The following is a 19529-nucleotide window of genomic DNA, read 5'->3' as shown; positions in this document are numbered from 1 at the left end:
GGCTATCAATTACTTCCTGTACATTTTCATGATATCACAAAATTCCCTTGATTGCGTTCTAGAATTATCAGTAATGGAATAAATTGGTCGAGTTGGATGCTCGAATAAGCAAAGGGCATTTGAAACTTGCAATGCAAACAAATACAGAATCTTTGATATATAATGGAGTACCAGTTCATAGCAGCCTAGCAGTTGATTTAGATAAAGGATTCTGCAGTTTTTTAGTATACGTAGATGTGGTGCAGATTTTGGAAAATGCATGAGAATTGATTTGTTTATAGCGAGAAAATTGGGTGTTTTGTCACTGAATGAGAAAAGGGTGAAAAGGCAGAGCGTGAAGAATAGCAAATTCAAGGAATTTGCAGCTTGAAGATGTTAGTTGTGGAAAAGAAGGCTTCTTCAGCCCCTGGAAGCTCGAGAGCCCGTGCAGGATAGAGGTGAAGGGTTCAGGCGCAGTGCGTGCCAAAGCTAATTGAATGTGCTACCGATGAGTGTTCTGTTTAGGTGTACGCAGAACCACTAAGAGGGTCCTGCGTGTACCGAGCAACTAATGATGCGGACTTTTTTACAGTTTTAATTGTTAAAGTTTTAAGATTCTTTGCGGGATCATTTTCTTGTTTTTCTCCAGAGCCACCATGTTGGAAAAGGCTGTTGACTACTTTAGAATAGATTTCATACGACATATTTTATATCTTCCGTTAGTTTCATATTTTTTTAAATGTTGATGGAAGTCTGACAGAAGCTCATTACAATTAAACAAACTATTTAAAGATAAATAGAGTCTTTCGTTGCTTTTGAATAAGAGAGCGACGAACAGAGAGAAGAGGAAAAGGTATTCCGCAATGAAACAAAATGTTCCAAGAAGATATCAGAGTCAGAACAAAAAAGCAGCAGCATTCTGACCATTTCCTTCCAAACCATTGACTTGGATTAGCTGACCTATATGTTATAGCTCACGTCTTTTTCCCCTGAACCCACTTTCTCCTATTTATTTTCTCTTTCCATCCTTCTCTTGGAACATTTCCTCTGGGTTTTGCTTTTTCTCGTAGCCTCGTCATTTTCTGTCTACCTCTTCACACTCCGACCTTTCCAAAGTTTGCTTTGGCATCTGAATGTCTGTTGCTTGTCTGAATCGACTGATTTTATTTCAGTCTTCTCAGCACTACACAATGATTATATTTTAACTTTTTATTATTGTCCGTAAAAAATGTTCTTCTGGTCCCCTTGCCCTTGGTTTTATTTTTCTTTTTTTCCCCTTCGATTTCCCGGATCTCTCAACATCTTAGTCCATTTCAAACTCGCCCAGTCCATCCGCATTAACTCTCATGGTTTCTTTCTTTCCTTGGCGATCAGAAACTTCCCTTTCCGCGGAGACGCCTCCCCAGATAAATCTACAGACCCGCCTCCCAGCTTCCGCTTCAACTGCCATGTGTGGCATCCCAAACTAATTTTCTGCTTCGTCCCCTGCTTTAAGAGATCAAGGACGGCCATTCCTAGCAACATTAGCGTCAGATCCCGCACAATTCTTCTCCTAACACATGACCACATGGACGTCCTCGTTCAAAAAAGAATAAGGGCGCACATGCGCGCACGCACGCTACAAAGTCTTCTGTGAATGTTGGGACCCGTACACATCAGCGAGAAACTTCATTCGTTGCAAGATTTTTGAGTCTCTAAAGCCTTTGCTAGATGCGCTCTCTTTCCCTTCGGAGTGCTATTTATAATGAAAGTTCACGTCTATTGCAATTGTTATTTTTAGGAGGAACCAGACATTCCGGTGGTTCGATCATTTAAATTTATTCCCGTTGTCGTTGGTATTCTCAGAACTGAAGTTGTAACATTGTCCTGGGTAGAATGTTTCTCGAGTTCATTAATACAACAGTGTTTGCTGTATTTACAGTGATCTACGTTCATTTACATTTCACGTCATGGCATGAACGCGACAAGGAATTGAAGGAGAAGAGTCCCGCTCACACAATTATGTTCTCGAACGGAACAGAATCCTTTTTCTTTATAACATTATTCCATGCAAGGAATGTTGTTAGCGTTCTCTCTCCGTTTTCAGTGCGGAATAAATGAACTTAACCTCTAACCTAAACCATTGCAAAAGTTCTTGGTTTCAGACTGTACAATTTTTTCAGGATATGCACCACACGGTTTTGGTGGCATATAAGAGGATCAGGTTGCTGCTATGGATTAGCCTTGCTGACCAGATTATCAGCAAAATTCATTTATTTTGTCTTTCTCCTTTCCAGGAGAGCGCTCTGCTTGCGACTACCGAACAAGAGAACGGAAACATTTCCAAACCAATAGAGCGAAGTCTCCGGAATGCAATTTCAAGCAACCCAAAGGAAGAATTGCTTATTTCTAGGGTAAGGTTTCTGATTTTACTTGACAATATGACTGCCATGCTTTTGCTTAAAAACCTATTAGAAATTGACAGTTGTAAATTACATGATGAATTTCATGTATATATGTATGTATATGTACTATACAGTAGAGAAAAATATATATATACAATATATATATATATATATATATATATATATATATATATATATGTGTGTGGTGTGTGTGTCGTGTGTGTGTGTGTATGTATATATATATATATATATATATATATATATATATATATATATACACAAACTAATCACTGGTGAAGTTTGGCGTTATATCTGCATTCAGCAAGAAAAGTAAAAAATTAATTATTCGAATCAAGAGCTTTCATGTGTTTCTGCACCTCACCAGGGTTCAGGTACAAGTTCTAAAGAAATAAATGCAGTCAGAAGAAGACTTCGTGACAAGACAAACAATGCTAACAATTAGAAAATACGGGTTGAATTCACCGGGATAGTTGATTACGTCATAGAGTTCTTGAGGTAAAGCTAAGCCAGAACTTGGTGGCTTTCTGCAGCAATAGGTATGTATGTAATGAGGTCAATAATCACTTGTATTTTCCATTAATACCAAGCATGGTCTACTGGGTAGTGGAGAGTGACCTTGAGCTCTTGGCAAATCCGGAACTTGAATACGGTATTTGGTTTGTTAGTGGCTTTTTCTTAGTGTTAGGGCATGGCTGTATAGACTTCATTAATCGCTTGGGCAAAAATTATGCTATTCAGCAGCGTAGAAGAAATGCAGGCATGTGAGTCCAGAGTGAAACTGATTTATATTCAGAAATTGGACTTTTTTTTTTTTTTTTTTTTTACTGGGCTTGTGGACGGAAAACTGGTGACAGGTAATTGACTGGGCGCGTGGGCAGAAAACTAGTGACGTAAATTTGATTGTTAGAGGTAGCTTCATGATTGGCAGCAAAAGTTGGTAGCTGAGCTTGTAAATTTTTGTAGTAATTATTCATTTCACAATTGTTATTTGTGTGCTCCATTATCTGTGTGTTAATGTGTATAATTAACGGTGACTTGATATTTTTAGCCATAATGTGCTTATTTCTCTGTTCTTGGATGTTTTCTCTGCGCATATACCCATTCTAAGGAAAATTACATATTAAAACACTATTCTCATGAAATCTACATATCTGGACACTATTCTAAGGAAATTATATGTGGGCAATATTCTAAAGAAACTTGCTTTATTGGATTGTTCAGTGTGCTTGATTGCACGTTGAGATATATATTTATTTTATATTTTCGACATGATTACTGAAAGCATAGTCTCCGGCAGTTTCGAAAAGAACATGTCAAAATTAGAGGATTTATGAGTTAAGTTGTACAGGCTGTAAGGAAAGAAGAGAAGGTTAGAGAACTATAGCTGGTTCACATAAGGTAAATTCTTGGATGAGCCCTATGCTTACGTGACGTTTGTTCGGCGGCCGCTGATTGGCTGGTACTGGGAGATAGGCAGCTCTCAGCCAATCAGCGGCCGCCAAACAAATGTCTCGCAGGCATAGGGCTCACCCAAGAATCTACCTTTAGTGAACCAGCTATACGAACCGATGAAGAAGGACTATTGTACATGACAGCAAACTTAAGGGCAATGATGAATTCAAGTGCAGGAACATTATAGTCAGGTTTGGCTGTTAGGGGAGGAATCATGCTATCTCATTAACCTAAGCCTCTGTCGTGACACTGAGTTGGAGAAGGAGCAGAATAAAAAAAAAAAAAAGTAGAAAATGTCCTGAAGTTTCTTCGGAGCAATCGAGTTTTCTGTACAACTTACTATCAAGGCCATCGAAAATAGATCTCTCTCTCGGTAGTCGCGGTATAATGCTGTATGAGACGCGCCCCACAAAACTTTAGCCACGGCCCTGTGGTGGCCTGTTTTATTGTTGCCAGACACATAATGATGTCTAACTTTAACCTTATATAAAATAAAAACTACTGAGGCTAGAAAGCTGCAATTTGGTATGTTTGATGACTGGAGGTGGATGATGAGCATACCAATTTGCAGCCCTCTAGCCTCAGTAGTTATCAAGATCTGAGGGCGGACAGGAAAAAGTGCTAAAAGACGTACAAAGCCGGCAGAATAGTTTTCTTTTGAGAAAACTAAAACAGAAGAAACAGAGCTGGTTAGCAAGAAAAGGAAAAGACAGGGTATACCTGAAGAGGATTAAGGATTTAGAAGGAAAAGCATAAGAAAAGGGAATAAGAGGACATGGGTAAGATAAACAGCTGAATGCTGTAAATGATTTCAAGAAATGCTAATGTAGAAGTGTACAAGACACCGAGAGGAAGATGTAGCAAGAGCAAATATGGAACTGATGAGTAAGCGACGGAGGAAGAGTGAGGTAATGAAAAGATCAAGTAAAAGACAAGGACATGATGAGGAAATCGCAGAGCGAGTAGAGAAATGATAGAAACCAGGATGATAGGAGAGGGTAAAGCAGATCATGACGAGGAAAGAAAAATGACGGAGAGTATCAGGGATTAAAGAGGAGCCGAGAGAGAGCCGAGGGAAAGCGGGCAGGAGGGAGGTGGATTGTGAGCGGATATCGGGGAGGGGAAACAATACTCCCGAAGTCCTTCAGGGATTTCCAGACTGAGGAGCTTCTAAGAGAAAGACTAGAATCGGACACGACCGTCCGAATAACCGGTCCTCGAGCATTTCCTGGAAAGAAGATAAAAGAGAAATGCAACAAAGAAATACTGAGGAAGAGGGAGAAGGGAACTACAGCAAAAAAAAGTGAGGTGCCACTGGGAAGAGGAAGGGAAGGGAAGTGAAGGGGCGGGAAAGAAGAAGTGGGAAGAGGCGGAAGCTGTAAAAAGTTGGGACCAGGGTTTAAAGTAACAATAAAGTATAAGGGAACAATGCGAATTTAAGATATATGTGATGCCATAAAGCTTAGAAGGGTGGGGGACAAGGGTGAGGATAAAACAGGCTCCGTAAAACATTTATAAAAGAATGGAGACACCAGGCTATATAAATTCCACCGAACGGAACTTGTTCAAAAATGCCGAAAGATGAATGAAAGGGGAAACACAGGTAACAGAGGGCTCAAGGTTAATGAAAACCGGGCAACTGTACCTTACACGAAGAGATAGACAGATATATAGATAGATAGATATCAGAATGTGTAGGCGTAAGTTGCCGCATATCGATACCGGCACATTGCTGGAAAAGGGATCAGGAGGAAACTGTATAGATTCTTGGAAGTCAACTCCAGGGAAAGGATGAGACCTCGTTACGCAGCAAAGACGCTGAGCAATCGAACGTATAAAATAACTAAGAAACTAAACGATAAGAAACATCAAATTGAGATAGTAAGCAGCACAGAATTTAGAGGACCGTCAACAAATTGTACTCGTACCTCATAAACCGATGGAAATTAAAGTTACAGCACTCACAGAAAAGCAGGTTGAAAGAGAGTGAACGATTGAATAATTTTGCATCTAGTATGGTCGCCATTTTCCCAGCCAAATTCCTGTGCAAAAGTAAACATTCGCGCCAGTCAACTAGCAGATTATCATAGAGATGAGTATGAATAGTTATGACCAAAGGAACTACACTAAAGTCACTGAAAGACTTTAATAAACACGTAAGGTAATGTAATTTATCTTTTGAAAGTCATTAAGCATGAGTTTTCTTGACTCGTTTCATGCTGCATCCCAAAGATGAAGAAAGAGAGAAAGAAAGAAAGAGAATTATAACCCCTGTCTTTGGGAGATCAACCCATCTTAACTTTCTGCCTTTTGTTGTAGAGATTGATAAGTGGGTATAAATATATATATATATATATATATATATATATATATATATATATATATGTGTGTGTGTGTGTGTGTGTGTGTGTGTGTGCGTGTGTTATTTGTGTATATATATTGTCTGTAATGGTGTATATAGTATATATATATATATATATATATATATATATATATATATATATATATATATATATATATATATATATATATACGTGTATGCTAATAGTACATGAATGTACATGAAGTTATAAATATGAAGAAAGTGAAATGCGCTTTGTTTCCTCTTTGAAAGAGAAAGTTCTCGTTTATGTGGTAAAAGGGTCCTTGAAGCTGGGAGTCAAGGGGCAAGTATCACCCTTCAGCTTATTCTTTTAGAAACCAATTAACAGAATCCTTATGCTGTCTCGCTCTTGCGACGAGGTTGAAGGAAAACGTTAATTGAAACCCTAGGGGTTTATTTTTTTACAGTGAATTCGCTCTCATCATTTTTTTATTTATTCTTTTATGTATTTATTTTTTTAAAATTCACGGGTCTTTTGTCTCCTAGTCACCTTTCTTTGTTGTAGCATTGAAGAGTCGTATGAGAATCTTGTTAGGGGAAAGGTCAGTGTACGCTTGCATGGAAGAAAATGCAGCACATGAATACGTACGACAAAGAAACAAACAACATGTCCTCAAAAAGGCAAAGGATGTGCTCATTTTTTAAAAGATTTTCATCCTTTACTCATTTCCCTTCCCCTTTTTTTCTAATCTCTCCACATTATTCCTATTTCCCTTCGGTATCCTTTTTATTATCTCATTGTAATGATTTTAAAGGCACAGTGTTGAGACAAGGCAGGTCCAATCACGAGGAAAGCCATTGGGCATTCAAATTCGAGGATATTAGTATCAACCCAAAATAACTGAAATCTCAAGGGTGGCCAAAGTGACTGCCAGCCCGATCCTGATTCGTTGACTTGAACGCTTGTCATGCCCTGAGGCAAAACGGGTAGAGAATCATCTGGAACATTCTGTCTTCCAGAAATCAGTTTTATTAATCTGGTGAGTAATAATATTGACTCTTATCACGTCCAAGTTCCAAGGTGCAAGTCCAAGCAGTGCGGTTGTAGCAATGCTCCCCCATACTAGAAATGAGTCTCATCCTCTCATCCCATTCTTGCGTGTAACATCATTACCTATGCCACTGATATGTCCATCCACTCATTGGACCTTGCATCATGGCACTCTCAAAGCCTAATAGAGCAGAAAGGAGCCTTATTAAAAAAAAAGCCGTCAGTTTGAACTAGAAATTTCCCTGGTCGGTAAGACTCCGGTGGAGTTTTTTTTTATTGTTAATTCATCTTCGAGATTATTGCTATGATGTTGGAATGCACTGCTGGTTACCTGAGAGTTGTTAGCCAGACATTATGTCATATGTATATATATATATTGGTGCGGGCGCGCCCGTATATATGGTGGTAACGACTCCATTCCAAGTAGGAAGATGCTTCTTAACGTCCTCCCATTCCTCTGTAAATGTCTTTTGGCAAAGACAGACTTACTTTTGGAAATTTACTTGCTAATTCCTGTGCAACAATAGTGGTAAAAATAACATAAATTTCACCAGATCTCAAATCGTAATATTACCCAGTCCAATCCTTTTCAAATAAGGTACATTTCACGACAACTTCACCCTCCATTTACAAAGGAACGTGTAGAATTCAGCGCGTGATATAAGGAATCGGGTTAAGTGCTTCGAAGTCTGGTCTCATCCCCTCCCCGACATACCAGGTTGAAATTACATGGTGATTGCAATGCAAATTGGTGTTCGTGAACAGACCCCCAAGTCTAGGCTTTGAAGGTCACACCCCAAAACGATCTGGAGATCAGAGATTACGGCTGGATTTGTGATCTCCATCGTGATATCAGTGAGATTTTCTCTAATGGCAGAGAAGGATGGACAGCATCCACATAAAAAATGATGTTTGCATCACCCATTCTTGCATAAGCAAAGGATTAATGAATGAAGAACATTATACTAGTGTTGTTTCGGTAGACACATTTGATGCTGCCGTTGTCTGTCTTTCTCCCGTTAAGTACGACCGAATTGGAGAAGGACCACTGAAGACATTCCAGGAGACGGGCGAGGCTGGTTTCCGGAAACGACAGCATTGCCGGATCTACCATTGCTTATTTTAATGAAAAGAAAACTATTGTGCTGCTTTGTCTGCCCGTCCGCACTTTTTTCTGTCCGCCCTCAGCTCTTAAAAACTACCGAGGCTAGAGGGCTGCAAATTGGTATGTTGATCATCCACCCTCCCATCATCAAACATACTAAAATTCAGCATTCTATCCTCGGTAGCTATTATATTATTTAAGGTTAAAGTTAGCCATAATCGTGCTTCTGGAAACGATATAGGACAGGCCACCACCGGGTCATGGTTAAAGTTTCGTCGGCCGCGGCTCATATACGGAGACCAACGGAAGTTAGATCTATTTTCGGTAGCCCTGATTATACACTGTAGCGGCTGTACAGAAAACTCGATTGCGTCGAACAAAATTCGGCACATTTTTTACTGGTTTTATAAACAACTTCGCTCGTTTTGAGTTTTTACATTTTTACTTTGTTAAAATTGTTACATCACCTCGCCAGATTGAAAAGGGGGAAATGGAACAGATTCTGGAAAGTTCTCTGTTAAGAATAATTTTTAAATATATTTGTACTCATAAATAACTGCGGATTTGCTTCTCCATTTCAAGACTCGTGCTGCTCTTGGTATTTTTTTTTAATTTTGGGGAAATTTTTATCAATAAAGGATAAAAAGCCACTACGCCAAAAGTGAAGTGACAGAACCATTATCCTTGTAATAATTTCAGAACCATGCCATGCTTCATGAGCATTGAGACACCTTATATTTGTCGGCAATCAGGGTTCATCGTTTATGATGGTATGCATTTTTGTTCAGTACACCAGACATAATATTCTCTACCATTTGCGTACCATTTATGTACTGAGGCGCTTATTGTAATGTTTATATGCTTCTCTATGCAAATGAATAATGAAAATGAGATAATGAGTAGTGAAAAGACTAATGAAAATATATATAACTTATATATATTTACAATGTTGTTCTGTGCATTAATTTAATTACTAACATAGCGGAGATATTTATTAAAAAAGTAGTTAACAAGCTTTTCTGGACTAACAGTCCTCATTGTAAATAAATATCTCCGCTATATATCATCCAGTTTCGGCGACGGTCCCCGTTAGTAACATGTATACACACACACACCAAACATAAACTAACACACACACACACACACACACATATATATATATATATATATTATATATATATATATTAAGTATAGAGATTATATATATATGTATTATATATATATATATTATTATATATATATATATATATATATATGGTGTGTGTGTGTGTGTGGGTGGGTGCGTGATGTATGTGGTACAACTGAATCACGAAGATATGGAACGAGATGGATGTATAAATAAAGGCAAATGTCACGAAGGAAAAGTGAAACACGGAGTGGATCCGAGTCCTTTCAAAGGACCGACTGTCGAAAGGCCTAGCAACCACTCCGTTGTTCCACTTTTCCTTCGTGTCATTTCCCTTACCTTTATATATATATATATATATATATATATATAATATATATATATATATATATATATATATATATGTGATGATGTATATATCCACATTAAGCTACAAATGTCCTTTAATATCTAATTCGCTCTACCTCCGAGGAATTAAATCTGTTTTCTAATATTGTGTAAACCGAAGGGGAATTTTTCAGTTTATAAGAAATTCGTCGGCTCATGGGCGCGAACCACTGAACCAAGATATCAGGACGGTTCATTGGTTTCGCGCCTGTGGGCCGACGAATTTCTTATCAACTAGAAAAATTCCTCTTCAGTTAACATAATGTGAAAACATATTAATTCCAAGGTAGAGTGAATTAGATATTAAAGGACATTTGTAGCTTAATGCGGATATTATGAATCATGGTGATGTGATAAGACTCATATATATATATATATATATATATATATATATATATATATATATAGTATATATATATATATATTATATATATATAAAGGTAATGCCACGGAGGAAATGAAAAACGAGAACTGCCTGAGATCTTTCGGCAAACCTGGCTTTTAATTTTTTTTTTTCCGTTGCATTACCTTTATTTATACATAGCATCACGTCTTATATATTTCTTTATCAAGATATTATATATATATATATAATATATATATATTATATATATATATATATATACATATATATATGTGTGTGTGTATTAAATGTGTGTTTGTCTGTGTATGGCTGTATGCAAGTGTACTTGAGAGGCATAGCTGCCTGAGATTATTGCAGGCAATTGCGATAAGACCTATTTCTTCATTAATCCGTTGCGTCTGTGATTGAGACTTGGTGTGTGTGTCATTTAAAGCAGAACGAAGCTTAGCAACGAACTTTAAAATCGCACTGACAACAGTCCGTCCTCCCTTCGCCCAATAACTAAAGGGGAAAACCGAAGAACGTCCTACTCCGAACATTGATGAACCTTGAACCTTACAACAAAGTATTCCCGGTTTAAAGAGGAAATGAAGATCGACAATATTGCAAGTTGTCATGTTCTCAGTCAAGTAGACAACGTCATATGTCATTCACAGGTGCGCTGTAGTATCCAGGGACTGTAATTTGTGTGTTAGTCTGTATCTTTCGCGGGGTATTCTCAAATGCAAGCAAGTTGCTAATTGCTTGGCTGCGTCTGTTTATTCCGTCTGGTAGCGACCTTTGTTATTTTCTTCTTCCTTCCATCTGCCGTGAGTCCTGCGACCTTCTTACTTCTTTCCTCCAGGAAGATCCTTCTTTGGTGAACTCACCGGTTGTTGCAATCCTTTTTGGTCATGCATCCATCTGACCTCTATGTAACAAAGGCATAACGATTGCCTTACAAATCATGTGATAGATTATTTCACCAAATCTCGTCTTTTTTACTCTCTCATTGATTCTTCGAATTCCGTATTTTCAAATGAATAAAATCTGAACGCGAAGACTGAAGTTTGAATGACGTCATGTTCAGGGGCCGACGATCGCAGTGACCCATTCGCCTCATTTGATCATTCAGGCGGCTCAGCTGTATTCAATTTACATGAGTGAATGCTTAATTGACCATCGACAATGTTTTACCGACTTCACTAACTAACCAGAATTAAAAAGATGAGTCTTTTATGATGTATTTTGCGTGAATCCCTGGTTAGAAGACTCCCTAGTATACGGAGTATACGAGTATGCACTCTGTAAGTATTGCTTTAAGTCATCGAAAGAATCAAGAAAGAGTCAGGTCAAAAGAGAAACTGCAAACCTGCCCTGGCTCACCGGTTGTTTGTTGTGTTGTCAGTCATTTTTCTTAATGAACATCTCGAGAAGTTTAAGTTCCGAATTTGTCCCTGTATTTGTTACAGCATTACAACAAAACCTAATGTCCAGTCTCACTGTCTTGCCTATTGAAGAAAAGAGAATTCGTTACATGGAGGAATACATCAAATGAAGCTAATGAAAGGTCATAATTAAGCGAAAATAACGCGGATTTGGGCGTATGGAAAAAAATATGTTGGGTTAGGTGTTTATCGTGCGAAAGTTGTTTAAAGTTTGGAAGTGTAAGTAAGAACTTTGCTAATGAAAGTTCCAGACATGGATCCGATAAGGTACAGAACTGATGGAAAAGATATTTGAATATATATTGGATGAGAAAATTAATTATTTACGATTAAAACGCCCACTCCTGAACAAAAAGCTAATACTCAGACGCAAAAAGAAATCTTTCGCATCCTAACTTGTGACTGCGGATACCTCGTATTCCTCTTGTCATTCTTGACTGCGGAGGGAGCGGTGCACTGTGGACGGACCTGTTATTTTGCTTCGTTCAGAAACGGCAGGATTTTGTCAAGCGTCAGTAGGAATGGAGACTGGGGGAAACATTACATGAACCCACAAATTACTTTCGATAAATAAAGGGAAAATGCAGTGGAAGGGAGAGGAAGTGGATTTACATACTAGTGAGAAATACCACCGCTGCTGCTTTCCTAAAAGACAACCAATTCACTGTTAAGGTCACACACACACGCATATGTACATATACATATACATACATGTATATATATATATATATATATATATATATATATATATATATATATATATATACTAACTATATATATATATAATATATGTATATATATATATACTATATATATATATATATATATTACCTACCTATATGCAATAGTATGTATGTATGTATATATATATATATATTATATATATAATATATATATATATATAGAAGAGAGAGAGAGAGAGAGAGAGAGAGAGAGAGAGTAGAGAGAGAGAGAGAGAGAGAGGTCTTTTAAATTTTGTGAATGTCTTTTTTTATGTTTAAACGGAGGGTATATTCATAAAATACACAAATTTTAGAATATATTCATACAATTTCAGGACATGATACGTTCATTTATTTAATTAACCCAAATTATATTTTGATCACATTCTAATTTTATGCCTCCTATCTCAGGCAAAACGACGTGTAATTCGTATAAACTTTGGAAATTATTTGGAAGGGTAATCTTTATATATAAGAATGTCTTTTACTATCGTCCTCATCAAATTCATGTTACACTTTCTGTTTTAGCCTAGATGATCATTTGTGAGACTTATTCCCTTTATTGCTCAATTTGCGGAGGAAAGCGTAATTCAATCATGAACGTGGTGATGGGCTCTCGTTGGTGTGAGTTCTGCAAATGAGGATGAAGATTCTTCAAAAGATAGAAAAGTCATCAAATTGATGCTGCGACAACTCCCTCAAGCTTTGTTTATATGCCTAGTAACAGATGGCCCTTTATGTCGAATATTTAACTCTATTGATCAGGGAGACAAAGAAATAATTAAAGTACAATGAAAGAGGGAAAAGAAGCCACACCGGATATTTAGAAAAATATCGCAACAGAAGCCTAAAGAAGAGAAAAATCATTGAAAAGTAGAATAGAAATCGGGGCAGAAATGACGCTGGAGATGCAACCCGAATGGTAGGTACCAGTTGCAACTACTCTCAGAATGAGCAGGGGCTTGAGACTACCGGAAGCGTTGGGCAACTAGGTAATAGCTTTCAGTCGTTGGATTCAATTTGTCGACATGAATGTATTGTCGTCTGGTTCCGCAGTGCATGTCGCACGGATGTGTCTATCGCCAATCTATTCACTCAGCGTTGGTGACAGTAATCACCAAATGGAATAAAATGAACACCGTTCGCTGCACGAAGGAGGAGACCGTGTCGCCTTTAGATAAAGGGAGAGCCAGTGTCTCTTTGTTCGTTGTATTCTAAAGGCTTCTCTCCTTTTATGGCCAAAAGCAAATCCCTTAGCTAATGGAGTTCGTACTTGTATATACACGTGAACGCTAAATTTCTGTTGATGATAATATATAATTGTTATCGACTTCTGCCTTCCTCACATTAAGTTTCACTCACGTTGTTGTCTGTCTTTTCTGTGCAGGTGAAAAGAAGGGTGTGTCTGTTTGCTACACATTTCTGTCCTCATGTGAGAGGAAAAAAAAAAAAAAGAGAAAAAGTAAAGTATAAGCCACGAAGTTCTATTTTCTATGACAGGTCTAGTTTACTTACATTTCTGGTATGTAAAAGGAAACGACGCATACAAATTAGTAGAGAGAGAGAGAGAGAGAGAGAGAGAGAGAGAGAGAGAGAAATTACCATGCATAACGAATTCCTGCAGTGCAGCCGAGCTGCTACGTAGCTATAACACAGGAAGTCTTGACAGAACTCTAAATACTGGAAGCTCTCTCTTTATCACCATTTCAACGAATCGAACAACGGCAACATTTACCCTTGATCTATAACACTGAACACAATACTTGATGTAATGAAGTAATGTGATAACTGGCATAGCCGTCTGTTACATTGCTACCCTTTTGGACGCTCCAGCAATTATGCATCTTATAGAATTTTGCAAAATCATTTGCAAAACTAAACAAATTAACAGTAACAATAGAAATTCACTGCTAATCACAATATGCCTTGTGACTATACGTAAGTATTAATGTTGTCGCAATTATATGTATATATATTTGTATGTATGTATGTATATATATATATATATATATATATATATATATATATATATATATATATATATATATATATATATTATATATATATATATAACCTGCATCCAAAAGAAATCATAATTAAGTGTTTCATCACCAGCCCGACTCGAATCGCTACCTGGTTTAGGAACAACTATAAACAGTAACTTTGACCTCTCTTTGTGAAACAGTGGTCAACGTCACTGACTGTTGTTGTTTCTGAACCAAGTAACGGTACGAATCCTGCCTGTGACAAAGCACTTATCAATTGAAATTCACCTTCGTTGTAAGTTACTCTGAGGTATAATGAATTTGATACTAAATATTTGTTGCTCAATATATATATATATATATATATATATATATATATATATATATATATATATATATATATATATATATAAAGGAAGAGGTGTCCAATCAGACGACAGTCATGTACACACGTTTTATAAGAAACGTATTATATTGTCATCAACACATCATCAGTCTGCAATTGAAATTCAACATTAAAATAAACTTTAAAATTACAATAAAAATTAAAATATACTCAAAACGTGAAAATAGAGAATGAGGGGGAAACTACCTATTCAAAAAGAAAGAAAGAGCCAAGTGACTAAAAACGGTAAGGTCTCACCACAATGTAAACCTCACGCCAGAGAGAGAGGAGATGACGAAGTGTTGGAGTTTAAACTAGGTGATAGGTGCTTAATAAACTCGAGGTTAGTTAGATGGGTAGTTTGCTTTGTGATGCCAATAATAGAGAAATGTTTCTTTTCGATGGTGATTTTACAACTCTTTGCATGTGTTTTTATATTACAGAACTCGGGATCAGAGATTCTGGACCCAGTTCTGTAACTTAATCCCAAATGGCTGTAATACCGGACTTGTAACAGTCTACCTGAAGAACCAACATAAATACCAAGACATCTTGGGCATTCAAATTTATATTGTAATTAAAAAACCCTCCATTTTTGTGGATTCGTGGGAATGGGAGTGGGTTTTAAAAAGCCAAATTCCTTTTCAATAATATTTTTGACTTTCAAACGTAAACTATTTGAATGAATAAATGGGATGGGTACGTACATGGTTAACTTAGGTACATTAAAATTAAGGTTGGGTGCTGACAAATACTTCGCTAGCAATTTACTAATGATGTTAAAAACCAACTTTTTGGGAAATGAGTTCTTTACAAAATATTCTAAAAGAAACTCGACTTCAAGGTGGAAGGAGAGCCAATCAGATGTGTACCGAAGGGCCCTAAAAACCAAAGTAGAGATAGCATTAATCTCAAAACTACGGAAACGCGAGCTAAAAAAGTTGTTTCCGAGCCCAGTGAAGGTACTCTTTATAAAAACACTTGTGTTGAAATGGTGGTCACGTCTAGTTATTTTTTTATCCAAGAAGGCCAGGGTGTCATCCTTCTCATTTTCCAACGTAAACTTAATGTTAGGGTTGGCCTCATTTACGTCATCTAAAAAAAGCTGCCATTGTCACGGAAATTTAAATAAGGCAAAAGCATCGTCAACATATCTTCTATAAAAACTGGCTTTAAATTCTCCTCCAAATGTCCCATAAAAAATGGCAAACAACGGCTCCTTTGGGACCGTTGTTTGTTAAAATATTTTCCCAAAGGGACTGCCAAACCTATTTAATTTTCTGATCTACTAGAGGATGTATATCCTGATATGACGGCAGACTTCTTCTGGGTTCTGGGGAGGTGACTGCTGACTTACCAAGTTGATTAGCTTGCTCGTTCCCAACCACCTCGTCATGGAAAGGCACCCAACAAAAATCTATTTACCTCTTGTTTTCACTAACAACAGCTATTCCAATTCGAATGGCTGAAGAACAGTTCTCGAGTCACAATGTAAAGTAAAACTATTTACATTCTAGGTTAACATTTCCTTTAAGGCCTTTAAAACTGCTTGCAGTTGAAACAGAAAATGAAAGAGTCGGTGCAATGTAAAACGTGTGAAGACCGATTATATGATGAACATTGAGAGAGTGAAACTTGCTCACATGAGTGAAAATACATCAATACAATTTGTATTAAAATTGCAAATGCATTGAGGGCGAGAAATAGCTCCCTATTTATTACTCATGTTACTTTGTACATCGTTATTTTGATATCCAGTAACCCATTTATTATTGTATAATTCATTATTTATGATTACCATCTTGCAGATTTTCGCATTGTTTCTTTTATTGGCTGAATACCCTTCTGGTTCTAGTTAGCATGTTTCTAGTTAGCGTTTAGGGATGAGCCTGCTAGCCCTTTGGCTGCATCCAGAGGGATGTGTCTCAATGCCGTGAAATAATTACCAGGGACGTAGTTCACATCTCAGTCCAACAAATCGCAAGATGATATTTACTGAAACGATTATATAATAGTCTCCACCAGGGACACAAACCATTGTCAACTTGCGTTTATATTAATATACATATATATATATATATATATATATATATATATATATTTTTTGTATATGTGTATATATTATATATATATATATATTATATATATATATATATATATATCCTCAAATATTGAGCCATAAATTTCGTTTGATATCCGATTCACTATACCTTAGGAGTAACTTACACCAAGGGACATTAGAAGTGTTAGTGTTCCGTCACCAGCGGGAGTTGAACTGCCGCCTGGGTGTGAAACAACAAAAATTTGGTGATTATGACTATTGAAATATCAGAGAGGTATAAGTTGATATCAAATCTGCTGTGTCGATTTTAGATTTTTATAATTAAAATCGATATCGACCCACTCATCACATACAATTCCCCTTGGGTATAAGTAATGCGCAATGTATGTTGAATTGGATGGTAAACGAAATATGAGGCTTTGATATTTGTGAATAAACAAAGAAGTCTCAGTGTCTGTGACCCATGTTACAATCTTACCTAATCAACGATCATGGGGGAGGTGGGTTGATATCAATTCTGAACACAAAAATTTGTCAGGTGTATATACAGCAGAGTCGATATCAACTTATACCTTATGATAGCTAAATGGTCATAGTCACTGTACTTTTGTTGTCTCACAACCAGGCGGCAGTTCGAATCCCGTGGGTGACGGGCACGTATCACTTCTAATTGCCCTTCGATGTAAGTTATTCTCGAAGTATAGTGAACTGGATTTTAAACGATGTTTGTGGCTTAATGTTAATGAATATTGATTATGTCCTGGTGTATGTGACAAAACACACACACACACAAATATATATATATATATTATATATATATATATATATATATATATATATATATATATATCAACATTTTTAAATTTTACATTTGCTAAATTTGTGACTAGCTTAAATATACTAGATATATATATGTGTAAATATATAATATATATATATATATATATATATATATATAATATATATATATATATATATATATGTTTAAGACCTCTTATTTCCCCTATTTACTGTTAGATTTGCCGTGTATCTAAGTGTAGAATAACTTCATATTCATGACAAAGCAAAAGGCTTCTGTTTATAACGCATATTTAGGAATTCCATTAGAGGAAAATAATATGATATAAAGAATGAGAAAATCATTTGTTTGATAGGAGTGTCGTCAGGCGAAGACAGACGACGCGGCAGTGGGCGTAGGGTGGGACGGAGGGATGGGCGAGGGGGAAAGAGAGTCCTTTGTGGAAGGGCGGAGTTGGTGAAGGAGTCGAGTAGAAGAGAGGACTGTTGGCGATGAAGGTGGCGGCGGTGGAGGGAGACGAACGAGATCGGGCATCGATTCCCTGCCGTAGGAGAAAGGCTGGAGGGAGAAGTCGGCTGCTGCTTGGCCTCTCTCTCTCTCTCTCTCTCTCTCTCTCTCTCTCTCTCTCTCTCTCTCTCGTTGAAGATGCTTGCGAGTGAGAGTGATGGGTCCTCGTTCAGTCAAAGTCAAGTACGACCCTCAAGTACAACGACGTGCAAACGAAGGCACTCATTACGAATGAGGCAAATGATAACGAAATGACGGCGTAGGATTTTCTGACAGGGGGCCAACAGCTCAGAGGGATTCCTTCTTCCTCTCCCGCTCTAGGAGGACAGAGGAGAAAGGAGGAGGCGGCAGCCTGCTGCCTCTAGTACGAGCAACCACTGGCCGGGACACGTGCCGCACGAGTCTTGCGTATTCCGAGCTCCCTCTCCATTCATTGTTGCTGCCTTTCGTAGTATGGCTCTTCCTCTGTGCTGGCAGTTTCCGGAACCGAGGAAGTGAGCATCAGTCCCATTCAGCGGAGAAAATGGTTGCCGAGGTCACGTGACTGACTGACTACACTGCTGGTTTTAGAACAGGTACCATCCGCTGAAAATGAATTTCCCTCCCGTTGGAATGAAAACATTTCCGATTTGATTCGATAGGATTTAATTACAGTTTGTTGTTTGCCTTTGTAAGCAAGTTGATTACATTTAGCTCAGTTGCCATTTGCTGCTACCGAAAGTTTGTAGCGTTGAGCGGCCGATAGCATATCCGACAAACTGTATCCTACAATATTTTCTTTTTCGCCTCTGCGGTAATGTTGAGGGAGTTCCTTTCGTTGGCATATGCATATATAATTTCCTAAATATATTACACACGCTTATGATCAGAATCAAGTTATGCGTTGTGCTAATCTCTTCTTTAACGAACGCACACTCACACACGCACACAAATATATATATACTATATATAATATATATATATATATATATATAATATATATATATTTGAAGAAATTCTATATAGCCCGTCCGTCATACAACTTTTGAGAAAGATTTCTTATATTTGGCACAGATATCTGGTGAGTTCAAGCTGAAACTCATACATAGAAGTGAAGAGTCAAATAGTTATTTAACCTTGTCCTATTAGTTTTATACTGGATGAAAAATTCTTAATGGACATCTAACCAGAGATCAGAGGTCAATTGAGAATTTAATATAAGCAATAACGTTTGAACTGTAAAAGATAGTGTGTTTGATATTCATCATCAACCAATGATGATCGGAGTTAGGTCAAAGTCTTAATGGTCAGGGAGCAATATTTTGAACTTGGACATAACTTTTCAACGGTACAGAGAGGAGAGTTCACATTTAGCCTACAAAATCTACAAATGATGTGCAGTAAGGTCAAACAAGATCTTATTTAAAGGAATTTGCTTTTGACTCATAGCAAACCATTGCTCTTTATAGAA

General features: G+C 37.2%; 1 protein-coding gene and 1 long non-coding RNA gene across 2 annotated transcripts in view; one reads left to right on the top strand and one right to left on the bottom strand.

The window, feature by feature from the left end:
- Positions 1–19529, top strand: part of LOC135207262 (uncharacterized) — a 147493-nt gene that overhangs the window by 14190 nt on the left and 113774 nt on the right. Inside the window, exon 2 of the long non-coding RNA XR_010312940.1 lies at positions 2256–2372. This is a non-coding gene — a long non-coding RNA (uncharacterized LOC135207262). The remainder of the gene's footprint in view (positions 1–2255; positions 2373–19529) is intronic.
- LOC135207261 (uncharacterized) overlaps positions 1–19529 on the bottom strand; it is a 183315-nt gene that overhangs the window by 101197 nt on the left and 62589 nt on the right. The gene's annotated exons all lie outside the window — the stretch shown is intronic.

Source organism: Macrobrachium nipponense, chromosome 32, assembly GCF_015104395.2.
Source record: "Macrobrachium nipponense isolate FS-2020 chromosome 32, ASM1510439v2, whole genome shotgun sequence".
NCBI lineage: Eukaryota > Metazoa > Arthropoda > Malacostraca > Decapoda > Palaemonidae > Macrobrachium > Macrobrachium nipponense.
This window is presented reverse-complemented; position numbering and strand designations above follow the sequence as displayed.